Here is a 7,771-nt window from a genome sequence, read left to right as displayed (position 1 = left end):
GAACCCACGAACTGAGATCATGACCTGAGCCGAAGTCAGACGCTTAAGTGACTGAGCCACCCAGGTGCCCCTGATAATGGCTTTTGTTAGACAGTAAAACAAGTCCCTGACTTGACTGTTCTTTGGGTTCCTAATCCATAAAATGGGGGGAAAAATCCTTTTTATTGTGCAAGTGCTTCTTTTGCAGTATAATTGGACTTTCTCTTAAAGGCCAACTGAATAAAACCCATCTCCTCTTTTTCTGCTGTCCCATTCCGAAAACACAAGGAAGGAAGATTTATCATGAAGCCAGAAGGCGGTGTTGTTCTCCTGTGATTCCTACTTAGGGACCATGGTAAGGACAGACAAAATGCCCTGTGTGACTGGATAGGGGTAGAAAACTGTACTAAGGCTCATAGTACAAGTGCCTCCCAATGATCAGGACATCTTACTGGACAGCTTCTACTCGCCATGAAAAGGCTCGAGAAATGCGATTCCTCCACAACCCCTGACTTCGCTTCTCAGATCCTTTTACTAAACCTCACATGTGGCAGGGTCCCTGTGTCCTCATCCCAAACTGTCTCCTTGTTTGAAAATCAGTCACCAAGGCAACGAGTGGAGACAGTACAGCAGAGTCATAAAGAGCTGCGGAGTCCGGAAGACCTGGTTTTGAATTCCCATCATGCCGCTCACTAGCTGTGGGTCCTCTGCTACGTTGCCAAGCCTCGAGAACCTTCATATTCTCGCGGGAATATGGCGATGATAGCAAGCTACCTTTGGGAGAGGTTATAAGAATGGTGTCACAAATGTCTAGTGCACTTGGTATGCCAAAAGAGTTCCATGTGTGCCACCATCTATTCATTAAAATTGCTTCCGAAGTAAGAAAATGGTGGCAGAGAAGATTTTTAGCCATGGTGCCAGACTCCGCTTAAACACCTTCCTCTGTTGTCTGTGATCCAGACTCTTACACTGACGCTCCTTAAACACACGGTTGGTGTCTCCACAGGCTCCCAATGCTGTTTTATCCCGTAATGCTTTCTTCATCTCTGCGAGAACTCCTTGTGTTTCCTTTTCTTTACCTCTTAAAAAATATCATCAAAGGTTGTGATGAATCCCAACAGTCTGGCCTGAGGATTGGGCAATGTATCAATTCCAAATCGAATACGGCCTCAGATGATGGTGGGAGTGAATTGTTCATCTAATCCACTCCCGACGTCTAATTCGTCTCAGGAGGAATGTGAGAGCATTTGTAGTCAACTAACAGCTTTCTCTTGACCGACAACAGAGAGAGATCGCGGTGGTCTCACTTTGCCAGATGGGGAAACCAAGGCCCAGGGATACAAAAAGGACCAAACCAAGGTGAACAAACAATGTAGATGCAGATGTCAAAATGCTTCTATTGGGGCTCAAGATTAAATACGAAGTCCCAACCCACTCCCTCTCCTACCCTGATTTCCTATAGGATAAATTGTTTTTTTTTTTTTTGTTTTTTTTGTTTTTTTTTTTTTAAGAGAAACCCACAAGTGAAAGAAAGACACAACCGTACGAGGACACGTGGTTAACCTGGTGCTAACATGCACAAGCTCCACTGGAATGGTGGCATGACAAGCCTGGTAACATGAGCTAAAGCCAGTTCCGAACTGTGCTTCCTAGCCTGGAAGACAAAGCCCTTTGTGATCCAGCCCCAGCCTGTTTTGCCAACCCTGGCGTTTTCCACTCCCCAACTGGAAACTGAAACCCTTTGTAACCTCCATACTCAACTCCCCAAACTCCCAGTAGCTCGTAGAGAGCTGCCTGACTGTATATCCTTCCCTTCCAGCACTCTGCAGTGCCGTCTTACTTCTTATCCCTCCATCTGGCCTGAGCTTCAGTGCGTCTGGGAATACTCTCCAGCCGTCCTGGAGGATTCCCCTCCTCTGTGTTTCCACGGTACCCTGGAAGCACTCCTGTAATAGTACCTCGTACTGTGTGACCTGCTTCCTTGTCTGCCTTCCTCACCGGACCAAGAGCTCCTTTAGAGTGGGCCCCGTTGCTTTGTATCTTAAGTGCCTGGCACACACTGGGCCTTCAAGAAATGCCTGTAACTCACCAAAATGTAAGAACGTCTTCCTCGATTTCTTTTTCTTTCGCTAATACGTAATAATCCCCCTCTCTATAGAGTAAGGATATGGCCTTAGCAGACTTGTTATATGGACTCCGCATGACTCACCTAAAGTGAAAAAGAATGATAGGTTGCTGGCCTCAAAAGTATGGTCAGAGGTCATCGTATACATTCCCATCAACACCAGTGTGAATATGAGTTTTCTGGAAACCTGGAAATATTTCAGTAATGAAAAGCCACAAAAGGCCGCAGTCTGCATTAGAAATAAGGGCACGTTAAGCTTCAAGTGGGCTCAAATGGCATGTTCAGATAAGTTCGGCTTTCAAGAATCAAGAACAAAGCTTCCAACTTGTTACTCCTTCGTGTTGGAACATGTAAGTGCATAGAAAGTAATGTAATTCTTATGCCTCTGATTCATTTACCTTTCATTCATCAAAACGCTTAGCTGCAAGAGTGTGCTCGATGCCTGTTTAAGCTTCCTTTTCTTGACAAGAAAGTTTGTTTTTTGGGAGATAACTCACGTCTAAAAATTTGGGTACTTATAGGGAAATTCCAAGCCTATTAAAGTCAGAGTCTTGTCAGTTGGCCCTGAAACTTTCTCCCAGTACAGGTTAATAATCTGGGGTGGGGCGGTGGGGGGGATCAGGGGAGTAATAGTTCTGTAGATGAAATAGGTCACTGGCTAATTGAATTTCCCAAGAGATTAGTGATCAACATCAGAACTTCTAAGCTTTTCCCAATTTGCTGTTCACTCTTAATTGGTTTCAGATTTATGGCACGAGGCTAAAATGTGTAAAAACGGTCAAAGGCCTTTGGAAAGAAAAACATTCAACTAAAATCATGATCATCTTGGAAAGTGGCAAGAATGGATCCATTCAAATCATGAATTGTACTTATTACCTATGTGAAAACCCCATAGCCAACTTTTAATGCCTTGAAATCCCTTTGTACAAGAAAGGGCTGAGATCTTTCTTTTTGCTTCTTTGTGCGGTGGAGTTCAAGACCAAGTATACTAACATCAAATCTTCAGATGAAAGCATCCGTCAGAAGTCGGTGTCAGATCACTAGCTCCGACGGAAACAAAACAAAATCCCAGGCTATGGGATAACGCTAACACTTCGAAATAAATGTGATGTCCAGAACTGAGGTCTGAATCACAGGGCTAAGTCAGGAGCAACAGAGGTCATCGACTCATGCTGAGGACAGAAAGCGTTGCACTTCATAATTTTGGGCTGAACCACAGGTAAATCGGTAGACTCAGATCAGTTAGAATTACAAGGACTCTAGAAATCTAAGAACCCACCTAATTCTTGTATCACCCCATGCCTGCTTCATGATACTCTGACCTGGGCTTGAATCCCTCTGGACTCACACAAGCCCTTCTCCTCAGCTGGCCCATCACACATATGACTCTCAATGTTACAAGATTTCTCCCCATATTGAATCAATGTCCACCTTGGTATCTCTTCCACCCATGGTTCCTTTTTGAGGTTATACACAGTGAATTGAATCCTTTCACCCACATAGTTCTGTGAGTTTTAGGACCTGGTTGTTGAGGTCTTCTAGATTCTTCTTTTCTCCAGATGAAAGCTTCTCAGATCCTTCCACTTTCCCTTATGTGAGGCACCTTCAAATCTTTTTCACTTACGTGGTTGTTTTCCCTCTGAAAATCCTCCTCTCTGTCACTAGATCCCTTAAGTGCATCAATTAGGATAAATGTATGGGCCTCTTTGTGCTCAGACCTTGAAAAATCCATGACGAAGTGATAGTATCTTTAAAGTGAACAGTAGATACATCTTATTTCATGAGATTTCTCCTTCTGTAGTCAACACAGGTGATACTTCTGTGCCTATCACATCCAAGAAGCATGTTTGTAGGCATTTCTTTACTGGTAAATTCCCTTCTCAATATTTTCAAATCCTTACAGACTGGTGAGTGAAAGATCCTGCCTGCGACCACATTTAAATCCTAACGTCAAGTGCAGGCCATGCATTTCAGAGACAAACAAACCCCACATGAAAATAAGGAAGAAGAAGACTGTATGTCATTCAAAAGCAACACGAAACATCACTGTTTTATGTGAGTGTAAGTGGAAGATGACAGGAAATTCAGGGTAGAAATCGTGAAGGAACAAAAAAAAGCCTTATTGGTTTATTTTTCCAAACAGAAAGCCACATTGGGTAGAAATAGGGTATACGGGCCCTTGGGTATATACACATACAGAATTAATCAAGAAGAGAATGCACAACTATATCAATGTGCTGTTATTTTTATGGGTATTTATTGAGCTTTATTTGTCTATGCAACAGAGAACAGTCCATAGGTTCCATGGCAAAGGTTTGCATGACATAAACTGTAGCAGAAAACAGATGGGCATCTGATCTTAATAACTGTGTTTAAACAGAGCTGAACGGCTTATTAGTGATACCATCAATGATGATTTATTTGGGAAGCATGGTAAAGGGACTTTCACCCTCATGGAACATTTTCTCTTTCAATGTTTGAGATGGCCCACACAACACTGGAAATATCCGGCTACGGACCAAACCTTTCGGCCCATCCTCTGCATAGCTGGGACATATGCAACACCAAGCAACTAAATGCTAGGAAAACAAATTGCAACTGACTATATTATTTAGAGACATATGGATGGCCAGATCTGAGTAATTATTCAGTGGTTGGTCAGTATAGACATCTCACTGGGACAAATTCCAAATCCAACTCAGGTAATTCAGTCTGTTAAGACCCTACTTGGTTCTACCCTGCCTACAAGGGTCTAGTTCAAATGCCCTAACAGGGCATCCGAGTCACTTTGTTTTATGATCTCAGCTTACCCTCTCAGCTTCAACTGCTGCTTTTTTTTTTTTTTTTTTTTTTTTGCTCAATGGATTCTACAGTCCAACTACACAAAAACTATGCACCAATTTAAAAGCACTTATGCTTAAAGAAGGAAATCACGAAAGTGCTTACGTTTTTTCATGATTTCAACCTGTCTTTGCTCATGTGCCTTCTCCCTGATATGTTTTTCTTCCAGTTCCTCTGTCTGATAAACTCTATACTCCCCTCCATCGTTAGGACCACACTCAAGTATTAACTCCTTCGGCGAAGGAGCCTTTGCTGATTTCCCATACTGAACTAGTTGTTTCCTCCACTAGGAGGGCACCTCACAAGAGGTGCTAACACACTTACCGTTGCCATCATCTGTCCACACATCTCTCTTTCTTGTTGGACAATGAACACAGGGAGAGGCATGTCTTTTTCATCTTTGACTCCCTTGTGCCTGCAATGGTGGCTGACTTATCATTGGCACTCCACAGATGATATTTGAATGAGTCTATTCCAATTTAAACTCTTTCCTCAATGAGAGAACTTGTATCTGCATAATTTTGAATCCTCGTTCAACAATTCACTCCGGCTATATAGATGATAGCTCAAGGAATATATTTCAACCCGATATTGATTTGATTACATGAATTTAAATAATAACATGTTCAACCAACTTTAATTCATTGACTGTAAATTTTGCATTTCATTTTTTTATGCAACTGCATGGAAGAAACATTTTGTCATACATGAATTATTATTCACAAAATGCACTTCAGTATGTGTGTGGCTGTGATACATGGCTCATGAGGAGGCCTGAACTCTCTTTTGGAATTTTTCCATCTCCCTAGAACACACGATACCAAAAAAATACAGTGAATGTTAACTACCTAGTAACCTTCACAGAAGCTATGCTGGTAGCATGAAAAGCTATAAAGATTATAGAATGTCCTATTCACCTATTCGATTCTGGGCATTAAAGAAATTTCATCATGTCTTTTTTGCTTTATATTTCATGATTTAGTAAGATGACAATTTCTCATGTTACCGTTTGGAGTGTGTGAGGGCGCGCGTGTGTGCGTGTGTGTGTGTGTGTGCGTGTGTGCACGCCGTGCTCAGTGACATACATATCATATATTTATATGTATATTTCATCTTTAGTGAGAATAAGTGTGCATAGATGCACGCATATACATTTATATACATGTATATACGTGTAAATACACATTTCTATTCCGGGCAACAGAAACAACCTCCTTGCCCCATTTTTTTACCCAGGGCCCTCAGAATGCCAACATTTTTCATGTCTTCACCGAAATTGCCAGTATAAAATGGACACTGTGGAATGAAGGGTGATACAGGAATACTTTCACCAGGCTTAAGGGTATAAGATAATGAAACTAGCTCCTGGGATAAGCATATTTATGGGGTTTGTTATGTATCAAATGTAACAAAAGAAGAGGGTCTGAAGAACACCGTGTGTGGTTCTTTTCACACCCTTTGATCACACAATTCCTCTTTAATTCAGATGCAGTAGAGCTTAAGTGGCTTCATTGATGTGTTAAGTGTGGAATGATTTTTGTATAAAATAAAAAAGGCTCCATTATGTGTCCAGAAAAGCCTGTGTGTGCTTGTTTATTGAGACAGGAAGTTGGTTTCCCACACAGAACAACAGTTCTGCAACGGCCAAAGCATTGTGTCTGAAGAACAGTAAAAGGAAACTTAATTTTCTACCTGGCAGAAATCGGCTTCTGGAGGAAGGGACAGACAATGCGGTTGGGCTCCCACTGAATGAGAGGACTTGATTGATTTTCAGAAAACGCGCCATGCCACGTAGAGGGAGGTTGCCTCCAATACTTTTGTTAGGAAAACGTACATTTTATAAGAGGCGCCTCTTTTTGTGCCATGGTCAAAGTGATGCATTCCAGCGAGCACTTGTGAACCCCTCCTCGAGTCAGGTGGCGGAGGGAAAGGCATTTTCTCTCCTAGATTTGTCTCTGGGCTGATTTTTGTCGTCGTTTGCTCCTTAGGTCGATGACCATTTGCTTTTGCACTTTGGGTTGTGTGTGTGTGTGTGTGTGTGTGTGTGTTTTAGTAACAGGGAGGGTACTTCTGAGACCTTCTCAGGTGAAATTTTATTTAGGTTCGGATATGGTTCTTATCTGTTAGGAATGGATCTTTGTCTTGTTGTAAAGCCATGGAATAAACCCTACGCTGTGGTCACAGGATGAAGAGGACCAAGATTAGAATTCGGCTCAGTTTTGTATTCCAAAGCCCAGTTGTTTTTCTCTACCCGGTGCTGCCCCAAGCTGTATGAGGTAGCTAGATTCTAGCCATCCTTCCCATGGCTCCTGTAATCCCATTGTCTACCCTCCTGCTTATTGTCATTGTCACCTTCCTCTCCAGTCTCATTATGAACCAGTGTAAAGGCTTATGTTTCTCAGCTGGGAATTGTTCTAAGAGAATATATTACATAGTTGTTTCACTGAATGGTTTTCTAATCTGAAACAGACAACAGGGATGTGGGCCCAAATGAGAAGAGTGTATGTAGAGTAGAATGAGCCCAGGGAATTCTTCCATTGGTAACATTTACCTTATTAATATTGCAGAGATAAGTGAATTTCCAGGGTGAAAAGCTCAGAAGAGGATAGTGGTAGCCCTTTCATGTTTAAGATAGCCATCATTAGGCTACATGAACTATGTTGGGGGGAGCAGAGTAGAAGGGTCATTTGACCGAGGCTTGGCAGGCGGAGTAGAAATGGTCAACCTCCTAGGCACAGTGGAATCTTCCCAGTTGATTCTTTGATTCTTCCTTGTATAATCGTATCTTTTTTTTTTTTTTTTTTTTTTTTTTTTTTTTTTTTTTTT

General features: G+C 42.0%; 1 long non-coding RNA gene across 2 annotated transcripts in view; it reads left to right on the top strand.

Moving 5' to 3' along the window:
• Positions 1-227: 227 nt before the first annotated feature.
• Positions 228-7,771, top strand: part of LOC121035550 (uncharacterized) — a 19,780-nt gene continuing 12,236 nt past the window's right edge. The window contains exons 1-2 of one of the 2 annotated variants that reach the window (XR_005792950.1): positions 228-1,351; positions 1,491-2,074. This is a non-coding gene — a long non-coding RNA (uncharacterized LOC121035550). Of the gene's footprint in view, positions 1,352-1,490; positions 2,075-2,094; positions 2,455-7,771 lie in introns of those variants that run through there. The other variant, XR_005792951.1, reaches the window with a different exon arrangement.

Source organism: Herpailurus yagouaroundi, unplaced genomic scaffold, assembly GCF_014898765.1.
Source record: "Herpailurus yagouaroundi ecotype Mexico unplaced genomic scaffold, PumYag 161, whole genome shotgun sequence".
Classification (NCBI taxonomy): Eukaryota; Metazoa; Chordata; class Mammalia; order Carnivora; family Felidae; genus Herpailurus; species Herpailurus yagouaroundi.
The sequence above is the reverse complement of the archived record's forward strand: the minus strand, read 5'-3'. Positions and strand labels throughout refer to the sequence as shown.